Source organism: Kogia breviceps, chromosome 10, assembly GCF_026419965.1.
Source record: "Kogia breviceps isolate mKogBre1 chromosome 10, mKogBre1 haplotype 1, whole genome shotgun sequence".
Lineage (NCBI taxonomy): Eukaryota > Metazoa > Chordata > Mammalia > Artiodactyla > Physeteridae > Kogia > Kogia breviceps.
In genome coordinates this window covers 10,125,613-10,145,971 of record NC_081319.1, presented here as the reverse complement: position 1 = coordinate 10,145,971, position 20,359 = coordinate 10,125,613, and positions in this window count along the sequence as shown.

Sequence of the window (20,359 nt, the reverse complement as noted above, 5' to 3'; positions counted from 1 at the left end):
CATGAAATAAGTAAACCAGGTTATAGAGTAGCTTGGTATCCTTTGCCTGAGCAAATGGATTGTTTAGCTACAAGGGGACTTTGAACATAGCATATAAGTGATAGGTCTAGTAAAATAAGTATTTATTGAATTGAAATTATTTAATCTCTTCTGGATGAGCCACCATTCCTTTTGTACCAAATCACAGCTGTCAGCGTTTTCTATCCTTCTCTTTTCACCCTGTATCTCCATTCTAGAAGTGATCAGTGAGCATCTTTCTTAAGTCTTGCAGAGATGTAGAACGGAGCAACAGGTGAAATATTAATTTCAGGATATGCGATATGGGAACTGGCTAGAAAAATATCAAAGGTTGATTATTTTTTTCATACTTCCCCAGTTTCACAAATATTCCTGTTCACTGCCCCAGAGCTTAGCTAAAATGGAGAAAAGGAAAGCAGGAATATATACTTTAATTTTGTAGTTACAGACAGAGGAAAAATAAACATGGCTCCAATTGTGATGTGGGAAAATTTGCCTTCACTTTTTTTTAACCACATATTTTTTGTTTATTTTTATTTATCTTTTTACCACTTACACCCTGTTGTTTTGTGGACTTTCATATGAAATGTTTGAGACAAAAAATATTTTAGTTGGAGATAGGAATAATTTTGTTTCCCTGGTTCTGGATGGATAGTGACCTAAGAAATTATCTTGTATTTGGACAATTACTTTTATAAAGTCAGTCACTGTTATCATATGACTGGCATTTAGGTAGAGTTCTAATTTTAAGTGCTCTCTTGTAGAAAGAAGAAACACATTATTGCCCTTCAGGTTAGAGTTGGTGCTTCTTTATTTAGAAAGCTATTTTACTAGTTTCTCCTTTGGAAAATTATTTTACTAGTTAGCTGAGAACCAAGTTTTGGCTTTGCTGCCAGCAAATAATAGACTCTACAAGAATTGTTTTTAAATCATTTTTTATCTGACAAAAGTATCATGTTAACATTGTCAACTGAAAAAAAATGCGCAGCCTAAAAGTTGAGAATTATGTTTTATTTGCTGGACAAAACTGAGGACTTAAGCTGGGGACACAGCATCTCAGACAGCTCTGAGAGACTGCTCAGGAGAGGTAAGGGAGAAGCCAGGATATATAGGACTTTGCAACAATGACCAGGCAGTTGGAGTATGAAAAGATTACGGTTAAAGAAAACCAGGTTTCTCAAGTAAAGGAATTTAGTGCTTTTCTGTGTATGGGAAACATGCAAAAGTCAGGGCTCATTGAGATTATTCCTTTGATATGCATCTCAGCTATCTGGGGCCAGTCCTGTGCTTTCTCATCCTGAGTGTCCTCAGGATGCACCTTCAGGGGGTGCCTGTAGCAGTTGTTTGCTAGATGGCAGGCATCCCGTTTCTATCCTGAGTTCCCTCAGGGCTCACCCTTAGGTTGCTGTAATGTAATGGCTGGAGGCTGCAACATCCTTTGTTTACTGATATGGGAGGCAACATTTTTTTTCATTGACAGCATTAAGTTCAAAAAGTTGTTTTTGTTTAAATCAGTATTGAGATGAATATTGCAGTCCCCCAAATAAAGGCTATCAACTCTCTTGGCAAATGTATTCTGTTTTTCTGGTAGTATATGGATATTTATTCATGAATATTTGATAGTTTAAATATATTTTGAATGTTCATTAAATATTCATATATTATGCATTCACTGTGTGATAAATTTAATACATGCTAAAACGAATACAACTTTCAGTTGAAATAAACTACCTGCAGGTCTCATCCAGAAGCTTTGGTTTTATAGATTGCCCATGTAAGAGGAAAAATCTCAGAGTGCTTGTGGATTCGTGAATGTCATAAATTTCACTGGGAAGAACTGTTCAAGTGCTTCTGCCTGTGGAGTTAATGGCTGGCCTGCTCCTCAGCTCCTGTAGTGCCAACCCCTGTAGCCCCGAGGCTACTGTGTTCACAGAGTGGGTCTTTACTGAATGTGTAAGTAGACCCTGAGCGCTAGCTGTGAGCAGCCTTGTAATGCAAAGCCTCTTTCTCATATTCAACAAAAGACGGTGCTGTGAGGAAAGGTGTTAAGAGGTAGGGGAACATGAAGTGTGATAGTATAGTAAAGTTCATTGAATGGTGGTCATGGGGGTTTTCTTTTTTTATTGTTTGCCTATTCTTGTCTAGTAAGTAACAGAATTCCTTATTTTCTTTTGGGAACCACTCTTCCATCTCTCAATCAGGTGGTTTCTGCATGCTTGACACCCACAGCCCCCACCCCCCATGGCTCACAGGTGGTCATGTGACTCAGACCTGGCCAATCAGAGTACCACACACTGTCCGTGGTGCTTAATCCTGGGTGTTTAATACGTGCAAAACCATTGAAAACCTAGAGAATTCGTTTTAATTTTTATTTTTTCTGGAATTATTAGGAAATGTGTTGAATCTTTTTGCTGCAATCACTAGCTGTAAGAATCACTTGAATCTAAGTCAGTGGGGAACACCTTTATTACCACAGGGATTTTGAGTATCTGAGAGGGTGAAGATAACAGAGGAAAACGGATTTAAGAGACAGAGATGGAGTTGTGTGACATAGTTGGAATCCATAGATTCAAAGTGCCTGACATTGCTCCTGTTCTCTATTATTTCCATGTATTGTGTGAGCTCCTTTAAGTTTTCAGCATTACCTGCAACTGAAAGCCTCACTCATACAAGAATGTTTTGTTGCCTCATCTTGAAACAGGATTGGAAGTGGAGCAGTGTTTTCTGTTCAGTTTTAGATAGGTTTTTTTCAATAATTTTTACTATTTCAAAATAGTTTCAAATTTACAAAATTTGCAATAATAAAAATAGTGTGAAGAAAAATCATTGTTTACACAGACCACCCAGCTTTACCTGTCTTAACACTGTAGCCAATTTGCTTTGCCATCTGTTCTTTATCTCCCTCTCTCCTCCTGTTTTTCTCTGTTTTTTTCTAACATATATATTATAACGTTATAACATATATATGTCTTTGTGTATATATATATATATATATATATACACACACACACATATACACCACATATATACACACACCACATATATACATGCATATATGTATATATGTGTATCTATATAAACACACACAATATATATGTAAGTAATTATATATATACATATATACATATGCACATAATATTTTGAGCTATTTTAGGGTAAGTTACACATGTATAATAGTTTGACCCTTTATCCCTAAATATGTCAGTGTGTGTTTCCTAAGAATAGGGATATCCTCTTACATTCTCACATTGTAGTACAGTTATCAACTTTATAAATTTACATGAATATCATCCTTTAATCTACAGTGCATCTTTCAATTTTTTCAGTTTCTTAATAATGTCCTTTATAGAATAACCCCTACCAACTCCTCCGGGAGACAGTCAACTGGGTCTGTGATTAAGCCCCAGTTAAAACTCTAGAAACCAAAGCTTAGGTGAGCTTTCCTGAATGCAAATTCTTTATGTCTGTTAGCAGATGTCATTGATGAGAGGAGTTAACACTGTCCATGACTTCACCTGGAAAGGACAGCTGGATGATCCGTGTTTGGAGACCTTCTAAACTTTACCAATTGCATTTTTTCCCTTGTCTGATTTTAATTGGTATTCTTTCATTGTAATAGCGTATAGCCATGAGTGTGATAGCTTTCAATGATATTTGTCAGATTTTCTAGAAAATTATCGAACTTGAGGGTGGTCTTGGGGATCTCTGAACTTGTAATTTGTGTCAAAAGTGAGGGTGATTAGGGAAATGCCCAGACTCTTTAGATGGTGTCAGAAGAAAGGGCGGTATTGTGGACAGTTCCCTAGCGTCACAGTATTACATTGACCTGCCCCCGCCCCCTGCCCCAGCTATCAAAAGTGCCCTGTGGTACCTCAGACACCTGGAAAAGGTCACCAAACTTAAGTTTGCTTACACTGAAATTGCCTTCACTGGGTGGGTTCTGTAATTTAATCTCAAACAAAAGATTGCTCTCAAAACACAAGCCTATTTCTTTTGTTCTCATGGTATTTTAATAGTTGTCTCCAAAAGATGTGAGGACATGCACCCTGTGACCTGCTCTACTAGGTAGCCTAATGGCAGTTTTGGGAGAAAGCTTTCTGGGTGCAGCTCTTATTACCTCATAGCTGACTTTATGAGTTAGTGGGAGGTAAGGAAGAGCAATTGGATAGGATAAGACATGCTGGGTTTAAACCAATTTCTACCCCCCAAAACACCTTTGGAGACTTTTCATACTATAATATAGCAAGTACTTGAGAAGTAGTTAATATTTTTCCATAGTGAATCTTGCTAGTGAGGGAGGGAAATACTACTAAAAGGAACAGCAGTCTAAAAATTGATTCAAACAAATGTGCTATTAGAAGCATGCAATTAAAGAAGTGAGTAAAGGTGTGATGCTTTATTTCTTACAATTCTATCTATGAACATCCATACTTTAGGACCCATAAAAAGGATAAATGGATTTTCTTTCTTTTTTATTAAATTTGTAAGTCATTGGAAAATGTACAAACCCACACTGCTTTGCTCATACTCCGTTCATCTGTGAGAGAGGGTGAAAATAATGGCTCAAAATGTTTCCCATCTTTGTCAGAGTCATACATCCTATTGATTGCTTGTTTCCAACAAATGGTGATGAGCCGTAAGCTCTGAAGCCCTCCGTGCCCCATCTCCTTAACATTCTCCTCATAACAACCAGAATCAGGTCCATTCTATCTGCTTTTGTGATTTTAATCATTAGTTTGTAACTTTAATACCATCCATTTTGCTCTCAACACGGTATGTAAGGGTTTTTTTTTGGATGAAGAAAAATGAACGTTTTGCATTTTAAAATTGCATTTAATAATTTAGAACCACCATGGGTTTCTGTTCTTAGAAACTGCAACCAGATCTCATATCAGTAGATTTGATTATTGAAAGCACTGAGTGAAAGTTGCATTATAATGTATATAAAAATGCTGTTGAAGAGCAATGGAGTGCTGTGTGGTACAGCTTTGATTTACAGATCAACGAGGGTGGCCAGTTATTGATCATTACCTGTGAATTATGGATACCCTGAGATCAATGAAATGGTTTCTTTTCAGCTTGTCTCAATTTACACTTCCTTCAAAGAATGCAGGTTTTGTTTGTAGGACTGTCTTTGTTTGACTTCCCTGAAACCTAATGGTTCACAGTACTTGTTAAAAGAGGATTCTATTGCATCTTGATATTTTAGGTAAATAAAAGTGTCTCCTTGGAAGGAAAGTCTTTCTGTTCAGTGTAGTAGTAGTACCCCTTTGTATCAGATTCTTGTAGTGTCCTGGTTCTTTTAATATGAATTTGCCTTAATCATGTAACTACCTTTCTTTCCCACTTTTCTTGACCAAGTGACATTAGAGGTATTCTTTTCCTTCCTTCCTTCCTACTTTCCTCCCTCCCTACCTCCTTTCTTTCTTTCCACCTTTCTTCTTTCTTTCTTTCTTTCTTTCTTTCGTCCTTCCTTTCTTTCTTCCTTCCTTCCTTCCTTCCTTCCTTTTTCTTTCTCTTTCTCTCTTTCTTTCTTTCTTTCTTTCTTTCTTTCTTTCTTTCTTTCTTTCTTTCTTTCTTTCTTTCTTTCTTTCTTTCTTTCTTTCTTTCTTTCTTTCTTTCTTTCTTTCTTTCTTTCTTTCTTTCTTTCTTTCTTTCCCTTCCTTCCTCCCTCCCTTCCTCCTTCCCTCCCTCCCTTCCTTCCTTTTCCTGTCTTTCTGTCTGTCTTTCTATCTTCTTTCTGATGTGACCAAGTTGTCAAGTGACAATTAAAACCATCATTATTTCACCCCAAATCAGAACCTTGAAACCACTTTTGAGTATAGACTCCCCTTTACTCTTCTTGTGCAATTAGTTATCAAGCTGTATTGATAGTTTTCCTTGATATCTCATCAGTCTTTTCCCCCTTATTCTAATAGTTGCTACCATAATTAAGCACATGCAATAATCAGCTATTTTCACTGTCTGCAGTCCTGGCTCTCTATAATACATGATGTTCTCCACTTATAAATTTCAAAGGTTCAGCCCCTGAAGTTGAATGCAAAATACTACAATCAAATTTTGATCTCATTTTTAGAGGAAATCTATGATTAGAAAAAAGTTAAAGATTCCTTCTGTAAATCATATTCTGGCACATTGCTTTAAAGTTTTAACGTTATTCTATACAAGTCTGTATGGATGTTCAGAGTGGACAGCTCATCTGTGCAACAGGATGTTTTATTCTAGATCAAAGAACACAGTTACCACTCTTAGTATGTGAGATATTTTAATGGTTATTTTAAACAGTTTCTTTTCTTTAAAGTTTTTGTTGTCTATTCGAAATCATCAGTGAACTCAAATGCCAATCAACAGGGTCTTGGTTGAATCAATAATGCTATATCTGCAAAGTAGAATACTATGTAACTATTAAAACAGATAAATCTACCTGGCTTAACATAGAAAAATTCCCAAGATGGATTGTCAAATAAGAAAGCAAACTATGAGACATTTTAGAGTAGATAAACACTGTAGTTGAGAAAATAAGTATGTGTTTACATATGTACATGTGTATGTACAGACAAAGTTTGGAAGGCTATGCCCTATTTTATTAAAACAGTTACCTCTTAGAAGTAAATGTAAATAGATTTTAAAAAATTTATACATTTAATTACTGACTGAAATTTTCATTAGGAGCGTGTATCACTTTTATATGCAAAGTTGAAAGAAAAAAGTGACATGTACCATGAGCCTTTGTAACTACATAAGCAAGTCTAAAGTTAATATTCAAGGCGCCTCATAATTTAGCCTCTGCTGATATTTCCACCATTACTGTTCACTTGGTAGGATCAGTTGCAGTTTACTTCTGGTTTACTAACTGTTTTGGCCAAAGCGAGCTCCCTTTTCCTGAATATGCCTCATGGGAATGTATAGTAATGTCTCTGAACACCTCCATTCACAGGGATGAATCCTGGCCTCCTTTACATGCTGGCATGTGTTCTTCCATCATGTTTTCACATACCTAACACTCCTGCTTACCGATACCAAGAGCAGAATTGTTTGGACGACAGGGATTGTGTACCACTGCCATTGTTTTCTCCAAATCCTTGTGCAACCTGTAATTTACATAACTTATTTAGATTGCCCCATATTTTCTTTTTTTTTCACATGTTTTTTGGAGTATAAATGCTTTACAATATTGTGTTAGTTTCTGCTATATAACAGAGTGAATCAGCTATATGTATACATATATCCCCATATCCCCTCCCTCTTGTGTTTCCCTCCCACCCTCCCTATCCCACCCCTCTAGGTGGTCACAAAGCACCTAGCAGATCTCCCTGTGCTATGCAGCAGCTTCCCACTAGCCATCCATTTTACGTTTGGTAGTGTATATATGTCCATGCCACTCTCTCAGTTCATCCCAGCATCGCGTGCCCCCTCCCCTGTGCCCTCAAATCCATTCTCTATGTCTACATCTTTATTCCTGCCCTGCCACTAGGTTCATCAGTACGGCTTTTAAAAATTCCATATATATGTGTTAGTGTACGGTATTTGTTTTTCTCTTTCTGACTTGCTTCACTCTGCATGACGGATTCTAGGTCCATCCACCTCACTACAAATAACTCAATTTCATTCCTTTTTATGGCAGAGTAATATTCCATGTATATATATGTGCCACATCTTTTTTATGTATTCATCTGTTGATGGACATTTAGGTTGCTTCCATGTCCTGGCTATTATAAGTAGTGCTACAATGAACAATGTGGTACATATCTCTTTTTGAGTTATGGTTTTCTCCGGGTATATGCCCAGTAGTGGGATTGCTGGGTCATATAGTAATTCTGTTTTCAGTTTTGTTTTGTTTTTTTTTGTTTTTTTGTGGTACACGGACCTCTCACTGTTGTGACCTCTCCTGTTGCGGAGCACAGGCTCCAGACACACAGGCTCAGTGGCCACGGCTCACGGGCCCAGCTGCTCTGCAGCATGTGGGATCCTCCTGGATTGGGGCACAAACCTGTGACCTCTGCATCGGCACGCGGAATCTCAAGCACTGCGCCACCAGGGAAGCCCTGTTTTCAGTTTTTAAGGAACCTCCATACTGTTCTCCATAGTGGCTGTATCAATTTACATTCCCACCAACAGTGCAGGAGGGTTCCCTTTTCTCCACAGCTTCTCCAGCATTTGTTGTTTGTAGATTTTCTGATGATGCCCATTCTAACTGGTGTGAGGTGAGGCCTCATTGCAGTTTTGATTTGCATTTCTCTAATGATTAGTGATATTGAGCATCTTTGCATGTGCCTCTTGCCCATCTGTATGTCTTCTGTGGAGAAATGTCTATTTAGGTCTTCTGCCCATTTTTGGATTGGGTTGTTTGTGATATTGAGCTGCATGGTCTTCTTGTGTATTTTGGAGATTAATCCTTTGTCAGTTGCTTTGTTTGCAAATGTGTTCTCTCATTCTAAGGGTTGTCTTTTTGTCTTGTTTATAGTTTTCCTTTGCTGTGCAAAAGGTTTTAAGTTTCATTAGGTCCATTTGTTTATTTTTGTTTTTATTTCCCTTACTCTAAGAGTTAGGTCAAAAAGGATCTTGCTGTGATTTATGTCATAGAGTGTTCTGCCCATGTTTTCCTCTAAGAGTTTTATAGTGTCTGGCCTTACATTTAGGTTTTTAATCCATTTTGAATTTATTTTTGTGTATGGTGTTAGGGAATGTTCTAATTTCATTTTTTACATGTAGTTGTCCAGTTTTCCCAGCACCACTTATTAAAAAGGCTGTCTTTTCTCCATTGTATATTCTTGCCTCCTTTATCAAAGATAAAGTGACCATTTGTGTGTTTGTGGTTTTTTTCTTAACATCTTTATTGGCGTATAATTGCTTTACAAGGGTGTATTAGTTTCTGCATTATAACAAAGTGAATCAGTTATACATATACATATGTCCCCATATCCCCTCCCTCTTGCATCTGCCTCCCTCCCACCCTCCCTATTCCACCACGCTAGGTGGTCACAAAGCACCGAGCTGATCTCCCTGTGCTATGCGGCTGCTTCCCACTAGCTATCGATTTTACATTTGGTAGTGTATACATGTCCATGCCACTCTCTCACTTTGTCCCAGCTTACCCTTCCCCCTCCCCATATCCTCAAGTCCATTCTCTACTAGGTCTGCATCTTTAATCCCATCTTGCCTCTAGGTTCTTCTGACCATTTTTTTTCTTTTTTTTTTTTTAGATTCCATATATATGTGTTAGCATATGGTATTTGTTTTTCTCTTTCTGACTTACTTCACTCTGCATGACAGTCTCTAGGCCATCTACCTTACTACAAATAAATCAGTTTCATTCCTTTTTGTGGCTGAGTAATATTCCATTTGTATATATGTGCCATATTTTCTTTATCCATTCACCTGTTGATGGACACTTAGGTTGCTTCCATGTCCTGGCTATTGTAAATAGAGCTGCAGTGAACATTTTGGTACATGACTCTTTATGAATTCTGGTTTTCTCAGGGTATATGCCCAGTAGTGGGATTGCTGGGTCGTATGGTAGTCTATTTGTAGTTTTTTAAGGAACCTCCATACTACTCTTCATAGTGGCTGTATCAATTTACATTCCCACCAGCAGTGCAAGAGTGTTCCCTTTTCTCCACACCCTCTCCAGCATTTATTGTTCATAGATTTTTTGATGATGACCATTTTCACCAGTGTGATGTGATACCTTCTTGTGGTTTTGATTTTCATTTTTCTAATGATTAGTGATGTTGAACATTCTTTCATGTGTTTCTTGGCAATCTGTATATCTTCTTTGGAGAAATGTCTGTTTAGGTCTTCTGTGTATTTTTGGATTGGGTTGCTTGTTTTTTTGATGTTGAGCTGCATGAGTTGTTTGTATGTTTTGGAAATAAATCTTTTGTCAGCTGCTTCATTTGCAAATATTTTCTCCCATTTTGAGGATTGTCTTTTCGTCTTGTTTATGGGTTCCTTTGATGTGCAAAAGCTTTTAAGTTTCATTAGGTCCCATTTGTTTATTTTTGTTTTTTACTTCCATTTCTCTAGGAGGTGGGTCAAAAAGGATCTTGCTGTGATTTATGTCATAGAGTGTTCTGCCTGTATTTTCCTCTAAGAGTTTGATGGTGTCTGGACTTACATTTAGGTTTTTAATCCATTTTGAGTTTATTTTTGTGTATGGTGTTAGGGAGTGTTCTAATTTCATTCATTTACATGTAGGTTGTTTATTTGAGATTTCTTGATTCTTAAGGTAGGATTGTATTGATAGAAACTTCCCTCTTAGAACTGTTTTTGCTGCATCCCATAGGTTTTGGGTCATCATGTTTTCATTGTCATTTGTTTCTAGGTATTTTTAAATTTTCTCTTTGCTTTCTTCAGTGATCTCTTGGTTAGTTAGTAGTGTATTGTTTAGCATCCATGTGTTTGTATTTTTTGCACATTTTTTCCTGCAATTGATATCATCTCATAGCCTTGTGGTTGGAAAAGATAATTGATACGATTTGAATGTTATTAAATTTACCAAGGCTTGATTTGTGACCCAAGATATGATCTATCCTGGAGACTGTTCCATGAGCACTTGAGAAGAATGTGTATTCTCTTGCTTTTGGATAGAAGGTCCTATAAATATCAATTAAATCCATCTTATTTAATGTATCATTTAAAGCTTGTGTTTCTTTATTCATTTTCATTTTGGATGATCTGTCCATTGGTGAAAATGGGGTGTTAAAGTCCCCTACTATGATTGTGTTACTGTGGATTTCCCCTTTTCTGGCTGTTAGTATTTGCTTTATGTATTGAGGTGCTCCTATGTTGGGTGCATAAATATTTACAATTGTTATATTCTACTTGGTGATCACTTGATCATTATGTAGTGTTCTTCTTTGTCTCTTATAATAGTTTTTATTTTAAAGTCTATTTTGTCTTGTGCCAGCGTTCAGTAGGTGTTCTGTAGGAGTTGTTGCACATGTAGATGTATTTCTGATGTATTTGTGGGGAGGAAGGTGATCTTCACGTCTTACTCTTCTGCCATCTTGAAGCTCCTCTCTGTGCATGGGTTTATCTCTGGGCTTTCTATCCTGTTCCATTGATCTATATTTGTTTTTGTGCCAGTACCATACTGTCTTGATTACTGTAGCTTTGTAGTATAGTCTGAAGTCAGGGGCCTGAGTCCTCCAGCTCCGTTTTTCTTTCTTAAGATTGCTTTGAGTATTTGGGGGTTTTGTGTTTCCATACAAACTGTAAAATTTTTTGTTCTAGTTCTGTGAAAAATGCAGTTGGTAATTTGATAGGGATTGCATTGAATCTGTAGATTGCTTTGGATAGTACAGTCATTTTCACAATACTCATTCTTCCAGTCCAGGAGCATGCTATATCTCTCTATCTGTTAAGTTGTCTTTGATCTCTTTCATCAGTGTGTTATAGTTTTCTGAATATAGGTCTTTTGCTTCCTTAGGTCGGTTTGTTCCTAGGTATTTTTTGTTGTTGTTGTTGTTGCAATGGTAAATGGGATTGTTACCTTAATTTCTCTTTCCCATCTTTCGTTGTTAGTTTATAGGAATTCAAGAGATTTTTGTGCATTAATTTTGTGTCCTGCAACCTTACCAAATTGATTTATTAGTTCTAGTAGTTTTCAGGTGGCATCTTTAGGATTTTCTATGTATAGTATCATGTCATCAGCAAACTGACAGTTTTACTTCTTCTTTCCAATTTGTATTCCTTTTATTTCTTTCTTTTCTCTGATTGATATGACTAGGACTTCCAATACTATGTTGAGTAAGAGTGGCGAGAGACGACATCCTTGTCTTGTTCCTGATCTTAGAGGAAATGCTTTCAGTTTTTCACCACTGAGAAAGATGTTTGCTTTGGGTTTGTCATATATGGCTTTTGTTATGTTGAGGTTGGTTCCTTCTATGCCCACTTTCTGGAGAGTTTTTATCATGAATTGGTGTTGAATTTTGTCAGAAGATTTTTCTGCATCTGTTGAGATGCTCATATACTTTTTATTCTTTAATTTGTTTACATGGTGTATCACATTGATTCTTTTGCATATATTGAAGAATCCTTGCATCCCTGGGATAAGTCCCACTTGATCATGGGGTATGATCCTTTTAAAGTGTTTTTGGATTCTGTTTGCTAGTATTTTGTTGAAGATTTTTGCATCTATTTCCATCGGTTGTATTGGTCCATAATTTTCTCTTTTTTTGTGATATCTTTATCTGGTTTTGGTATCAGGGTAATGCTGGCCTTGTGGAATGAGTTTGGTAGTATTCCTCCATCCACAATTCTTTGGAAGAGTTTGAGAAGGATAGGTATTAACTCTTCTCTAAATGTTTGTTAGAATTTGTCTGTGAAGCCATCTGGTCCTGGACTTCTGTTTGTTGGAAGATTTTTAATTATAGTTTCAATTTCATTACCTATGATTGGCCTTTTTATATTTTCTATATTTTCCTGGTTTAATCTTGGAAGGTTGTACTTTTCCAAGAATTTGTCCATTTCTTCCAGATTGTCCATTTTATAGGCATATAGTTGCTTGTAGTAGTCTCTTTAGATCTTTTGTATTTCTGCGGTGTCAGATGTAATCTCTCCTTTTTCATTTCTAGTTTTATTGATTTGAGTCCCCTCCTTTTTTTTCTTGATGAATCTGGCTAAAGCATTATCAATTTTTTTTTTTATCTTCTCAAAGAACCAACTTTTAATTTTATTGATCTTTGCTATTGTTTTTATCATTTGTATTTCATTTATCTCTGCTCTCATCTTTATGATTTCTTTCCTTCTCCTAACTTTGGGTTTTCTTTGTTCTTCTTTTTCTAGTTGCTTTAGGTTTAAGGTTAGATTGTTTATTTGAGATTTTTCTTGTTTCTTCAGGTGAGCTTGAATTGCTATGAACATTCCTCTTAGAGCTGCTTTTTCTGTCCCATAGGTTTTGGACCATCGTGTTTTCATTGTCATTTGTTTTACGGTATTTTTCAGATTTGCTCTTTGATTTCTTTAGTGATCTGTTGGTTATTTCGCAGTGCACTGTTTAGCTTCCATGTGTTTGTGTTTTCTACTGTTTTTTTTTCCTGTAATTGATTCCTAATCTCATAATGTTGTGATTGGAGAAGATGCTTGATATGATTTCAATTTTCCTGATTTTTCCAGGACTTGATTTGTGACCCAAGCTGTGATCTATTCTGGAGAATAGTCCGTGTGCTGAATTCTCGTAGCTTTTGCTTGTTTGTAAAGATTTTGATTTCTTCTTCGAATCTGAATGAGATCCTTGCTGGCTAGAGTCATTTTGCTTGTAGATTTTTCCCTTTCATCACTTTAAATATGACCTGCCATTCTCTTCTGGCTTGCAGAGTTTCTGCTGAAAGATCAGCTCTTAACCTTATGGGGATTCCCTTGTGTGTTATTTGTTGCTTTTCCATTGCTGCTTCTAATATTTTTCTTTGTATTTAATTTTTGATAATTTTATTAATATGTGTCTTGGTGTGTTTCTCTTTGGGTTTGTCCTGTATGGGACTCTCTGTACTTCCTGGACTTGATTGCCTATTTCTTTTCCCTTGTTAGGGAAGTTTTTGAATATAATCTCTTCAAATATTTTCTCAGACCTTTTCTTTTTCTCTTCTTCTTCTGGGACCAACTATAATTCGAATGTTGCTGCATTTAATGTTGTCCCAGAGGTCTCTGAGACTGTTCTCAATTCTTTTCATTTTTTTTTCTTTATTCTGCTCCCTGGCAATTATTTTCACCATTTTATCTTCCAGCTCATTTATCCATTCTTCTGCCTCAGTTATTCTGCTATTGATTCCTTCTATAGTATTTTTAATATCAGTTATTACATTGTTCATCACTGTTTGTTTGCTTTTTAGTTCCTTTAGATCCTTGTTAAATGTTTCTCGTTATTTTCTCCATTCTGTTTCCGAGATTTTGGATCATCTTTACTATCATTACCCTGAATTCCTTTTCGGGTAGGTTGCATATTTTGTCTTCATTTATTTGGTCTTATAGGTTTTTACCTTGCTCCTTCGTCTGTAACATAATTTTTTGTTGTTTCTTTTTTTTTTTTTTTTCATGGGAGGGGCTGTATTCCTGTCTTACTGGTTGTTTGGCCTGAGTCTTCTTGCAATGGAGTTTGCAGGAAGTTAGGTAGAGCCAGACCTTGGTGCTGAGATGAGGATCTCCAGGAGGCCTCACCTCAATTAATATTTCCTGGCATCTGAGGTTCTTTGTTAGTCCAGCAGTTTGGATTGGTGCTCCCACCACAGGAACTTGGGCCCGACCTCCGGCCTGGGAACTAAGAAACTGCAAGCTGCATGGCATCACTAAAAAGAAAGAATAAAAGGAGCAGTACAATAACAAAGAATAAAAATAAAATTAGAACAATAAAAAGTGTATTAGGAATAATAAAAATATAATTGAAACAACTGCAACTGCAACAAGGGAAAACAAAACCACACCAGAAAAAAGAAAAAAAAGTGTGTGGGGGGGACAACCCAAAAGGAGCAGAACAATCACAAAGTGTAGGGAATAAAATAAAATTAGAAAAATAAAAGATTTATTAGAAAAAATAATTATATTAATGAATTAACAAAAAGAAGGTAAAACAGCACCCCAACCTAAAAGAAGAGAAAAAGAAAAAAAAAAAGGCCTTGGCTATTAGAGGCGGAGTTTAGATGGGGGTGGAACTTAGGCAGGGGCAGGGTTTAGGGTTGGGTGGGGCCTAGGTGGGGTGGTGACGTTTGAGTGTGGGGTGAGTCCTAGGCTCAGGACCCACACAGCTGGAAAAGGCCTTGGGTGTGGGGCCTAGGCTGGGCAACATTCAAGTGTGGGGTGGGGCCTCTGCCTAGGACCTACACGGAATGGGAGAGGCAGCACATCCAAAGGGGTTCTCTGGAGTGTGGAGTTTGGGAGTTTGGAGGTAGGGCCATGGGTGAGGGTGTGTGATTGGGGTTTAGGCCGAGGGTGTTTGGAGGGGGTCTCAGAAGGGGTCTCCGAGTGTAGAGGTGGGGCCCCGGGTGGGGGTGTAGGGGTGGGGCTTGGACTCCACCCGGAAGGAGGGAGCCTCCCAGGGCAGAGGATTAGGCCTGGGAGCCCAACAGGCTCCCCAGTGCCTAAGTGGACAGGGAAAGCGCTGGCCGTGTTCCTTTCTGTTTCTCCGCGCCCTCCCCCATGGTCTCCACCAGGGTCTCCCCAGTCGCCACTGGACCCCTAACCGTGGCTTGGTCCCACTGAGTGTAGGAACTCCTTCCCCCACCAGCTGCCCCTCAGGGGTGCAGGTCCTGGAGGTCTGGCCTTTACTTTTGCTCCCCCTTTCCTCCCTCCCACTCCCTCAGGACACATGCAGCTGGAGGGGGCCTAGGTGGGCAGAGGATCAGGTCCGTGATCTCATCAGGCTTCCGGCTCCCAAGAGGGGAGGAGAAACCTAGCCATCCTCCCTTTTGATCCTCTGCCCTCCCAGTGGTCCCCCAATTTCCCCCTCCAGGTGTGGGAGCCCTTCCTCTCCTCCAGCTGCCCCTCAGGGGTGCCAGTCCAGTCCCACCTCCACTTCTCCTCCCCCCTCACTCTCCCCCACACCCCATGTCCTACTCGGTCACTGGGGGTTCCTCCCATCCCCTTAGGCATCCATGGTTCCCCACCGGTGCCTGGTAGGTACCCTAGTTGTGCCAAGATGTGAATTCCACACCCTCCTAGTCTGCCATCTTGACTCCCCCATATTTTCTTTACTGTTTTATAAGGGTAGTTGTGTAATTAAGTATGAAAAGTGAAACCACTGATATAAGTCAGTTCTGTATTCACTGTAATAACTGTTAGAACAAAATAGCTGTTAAAATATCTTACACACTGAAAGTGGTAATTGCTTTTTTTATCTATGATTATATATCTTTTGGCACAGAGAAGCTATCCACTCTGGCCATTCATGTAGTCCTGTTTGGAATAACTTTAAAATGCTTATCTTAGAAAAAAAGATAAAATGCCTTTATCTTTTTCTATTTTCTAAGTGCTTAAGGCCAATGTCCCGTTTAAAAAAAAATTCTTCCATACAGGTCCACTGACCCCTTTTCAGCACCTTACTTATCTTTCTATGCCTCAGTTCTTCATTTGGTCGTAACAGTAGTTCCTACCTGATAGAGTTGTTATGTGATTATATGAGGTAATGATATTTAGAATGTGCTTAAAATAGTTGCTTGGCACATATTAGTGATGTTTCATTTAATCCTCACTGGGGACTTATATCTTGAGAGCTTAGTAAAAAACCATTCAAATATAGCACTTAAATCAGTGCCTGGCACACAGTAAGTGTTCAGAATAATTTATGGAAATAATTCTTCTTAATTTTTTTCTCCTCGTCTGACTCCTGCCCAGCCACAAAAGTATCTTAGCATGTTTTATGCTTTTTTGTCTTAGGGCAGGCTTGTATTTCAGTGCTAACTTGCAGAAATTTCCTGGAAGATATATTCCTCTCCTGGGTTTTTATCTTTAAAGGCTGAGCATCCTGAAAAGATGATACTAAGTGCCTATGTTTAGGATTGGAATTTTGGAGGATGCACATTGATGGTGACAGGATTTTGGAAGGAATGGGAAGCAGTTTGAAGGTGAGCTTCTAGAGGCTCCTAATCTCAGCGTACATCCCCAGGTACATACATGGCGTAAAATCAAATAGCTTTTAGATTATAGACTTGCATAATGAGGATTTCCACTGTGGCCACAGAAGACTGCAAGATGAAGCTCTTTCTCTAGAATGTCCTAAATTATGGGTGAACCCTGAAGGTGATACACCCAGCAATGGCAGAGAACAGAATTTCCTACCAGTCCAGTAGGCTTTTGAGGCTGAATATAATTTGATTAAATGAAAATAAAATCATTGCTCATTCTTGCATACCCTATAAAATGAGATTCACAGTCCTTAACCAGAGAAATTGGGTCCTTTTATAGGCTAACTTTATCCCTGTCAAACTGGAGTATGCACTTCCTGATGATCCAGAAGGACAGTTGAATATTTAATGATCTGAGCTCCAGGATCCATTACTCATCTAATAGCTATTCTTTGGAGGAAATGCAATTGACTTTTTCCTAATCTTCATTCAAGGATGAGTCTTAAAAAGCCCTGGAAACATAAACAGTATGAGCTCCATCGAGAATAGTACAGAGCAAACACACATTAAATAGTAAACTAGAAGTAATCTGAAAGAGTGAATGGTGGTCATTTTGAAGTAAAAATTCTAAACCCAGTAGTGGATGGTAGGACAGTCACCACAGACTCCGTAATGAAGCATAAACCTTAGCTTAGTTGCAAGGATGAAAGTAAGAATAATCTCCCTTAATGGGAGCAGCAGACCAGAGGTGTTTAATCACCTAAAAGCACTGATGGTAAAATCACCTTATCGTGCTTATGGAGGCGAGGATCATTTACACACACTTAAAGTCACCCTTGACAAACAGGCTCTTTGTTGATTTCATTAAATGCCGAACTTTTCTCACCCACCTCTCCTCAGGATGCACACATTTCATTCCATGCGTATTCTGGGAGGACAGTCCATGTCATTTGCCAGCATTCCGGCCAACATATACATAATCAAATTCAGCCACCATGGAACATGGGCTGAGAAACAATCCATCCAGTGTTTAATGAGTAACATTAGCATGCTCTTAAAAGCACTAATAGCACGTTTCATTACTGTTCATTTTAGTGTGGATGGCAGCTATCCAAAACCTAACTATGTACTAAATTCATTTTAGTAAAAGCAGAAAATAATAAATAAAATAAATGATTGTAGTTACAAATTACTTCCAGAAGTTAGACTTATATTAACATGACATCAACTCAGAAAAGAAACTTTTTTTTTTTTTTCCAGATTACAATTTTCTTTTAGGGAACCCTTTCTCTCCTACAGTGACTTTCAGTCTAATATTGTCTTCAAATTAATTTTCATTACTTTATTATAAAAGTGATGCTATTATACTTTTTGGGATTTTGATCCTGAGGATTGGAAATTGTTCAGAAGGCATTTGGAGTTTTCTGTAAATTTGTTTATATTGACTTTTGCAGTATCCATTTGAACTGCTTTCTTGTGTGCCTTCCTATACTTCTTCCCTTTCCAGTCTCTTCAGGGTGTTCCCCAGCTCCTTTACAGCTATGGTTCTGGATGTGATTTTAGTTCTGCAAGTCACACATTCTCACTGGGACGTGGATTTGGAATTTTCTGGTGCAGATGGTGGCAGAGCTGCTCAGTTGCTGGAGTCACCAGCTACAGCGGCGTTTTCTGATTTGAGAATCTACTTCCTCACCATTGCAGAGTCAGTAGCTGTTGTGGCAGCCTGATGTGGCCAGAACCTCAGTCTAGGGTCTGTTGCTTCCCTTCTCTCTAATTTTAAGCTTTTTCTACTTCAGGATCTAGGAGAGATTCTATGCTCTACAGCTGAACCCTGAGTAAGACTGCCTTGGTGTCTACTTCATAGATTGCAAACATTTTGGTGATTAAATGGGATACTTGCATATAGTTTCCTTAGCCAAATGCCTGGCACAGAGTGGATAATAAATATTAGCTTCTATTTTTCCCCTCATGATGCCTAGGGTGGTTCAATGTGAACCTGCCTGATAGAAAAATTAAATCCTCAGTATACTTTTTAGTTACATGGTGGCTACGTATGACATAGTAGAGAAAGACATAGAGACAGTGTGTTATAATGGTAGGGCCAGAGAGTGGTGAACAATATTTAGAGTAAAATGATCTAGGTTGAACTCTCAGACCTACTTATTGTTTGGCCTTGAGCAAAGTTTTTTGCGATTTATTTGTTCCATCTACAGTGGGAGATGAACTGGGTTATCTTTAATGTTTCTCAAGGTTTTAAAATTCTGAGACTTATATTCTAGCTTCATTTGCTTCTAATTTTCAGTAATGATTTGAAATAACAAGAGTGTTCAGTTCTTTAGATGACTCATTGTTTAAGGAGTGTGATAGCAAGCGATGAAGTTGTTTGTTGTTTTTTTTTAATACTTGCCTGATGCTTGCCATCATAAAAGGTGAATTAAGCAATGCAAGGAAGAAAAGAAATAGAGGTAAGGATAGTACATTTAACACATTTCGGAGGGTAAAGAAAAAAGTCCTCTTAGTTTAGTTTGTCTTATCAGTGACAAACTGAAACTGGTTTTTCATAGTAACACCTGGTCCTTGTTCTAAAAATAGGAAACTTGAAGCCTGTTTGTTGTTGTTGTGTTTTTGTTTTTTTACAGTTAGAAACCTTGATTACAGTGCTACAATTCAGAAAATTTAGAACAGGCACTCTGAGGAACTGAAAAATGTAGAAGAAAATAGAATCTTTTAAGGGTGTAGGAAGTAGATACAATCTCTGGCAGAGAAAAGCAGTTTTCACAAAAATATAATAGAGAAAGATAACTGAAGTTATTATAAATGCACCTAACTAAAAGGGAAAAATCAGTAGAGGAAAGGAAGTTATCTCCTAGTCTTAAGTTGTTTAAGGTCTTGGTGGATGTCAGGCAAGATGCAAAATGCCATGTATTCTTTTTCTTTCTCTCTCAAAACTGCTTTAAAAATCCACAAAAAAATCAAGCCTGCCTTTTAGCTATTAAAATTCAATTTTAAAAAATGACATGGGTTCAGATTTGGATTGACATTATTGACTAGTTACTCTTCTTTTCATACAAATGATAGCAGTATCAGTGTTTGAATCTGGCCCATTTGGTTATGAGGAAGAATTCAGTCAGATTATTTCGGTGGACAAATGGTTGTTATAATTACATATGGCCTTTGACTGGAACTGGAAGCTTAGGCATAGAGAGAAATATTTTGCTCCCTCTCTCAGTCTTTGACTTTCTGTGTCCATCTACTGTATTCCCCGTTCCACCCTCTGGAACTTACCTGCTGACTCTGATTTTCTGAGATTAATTATGGCCTTTATATTCAAAAACTATTTTATTACCTTTTCTAACTATCTAATCTCTCAATTACACCCTTCCAGATTCCCAGGGAAAGATATGAATGGTGAAGCCTATTTTTGAACTAGGCTCCACAAAGCACAGATTTCTGCCAGTCCAAGGGTTCAAGTTCCTTAGTCCAACCCGAACAACTATGACTCACAAGGTATCAGCTGTGATTATAAAATAAAACATGGACATGTTAGCTCTTGTCTCTAAAAAAGGTAGCTAATTTTTTTAGAAGGAGATGTGATTAGGTAGGAATTATAAAACATGTTTAGAATAAAAAATAAAATATAATTTCCTTAATACTTAATAATTTTTAATTGATGACAAAAATCAAGTGAGTCTTCTATCATGTATATTTTAAGCCAATATGATTCAATAATATTGTTTTGGATATTCAGTTACTATATTTGTGAGAACACTTAATTTTTATTATCT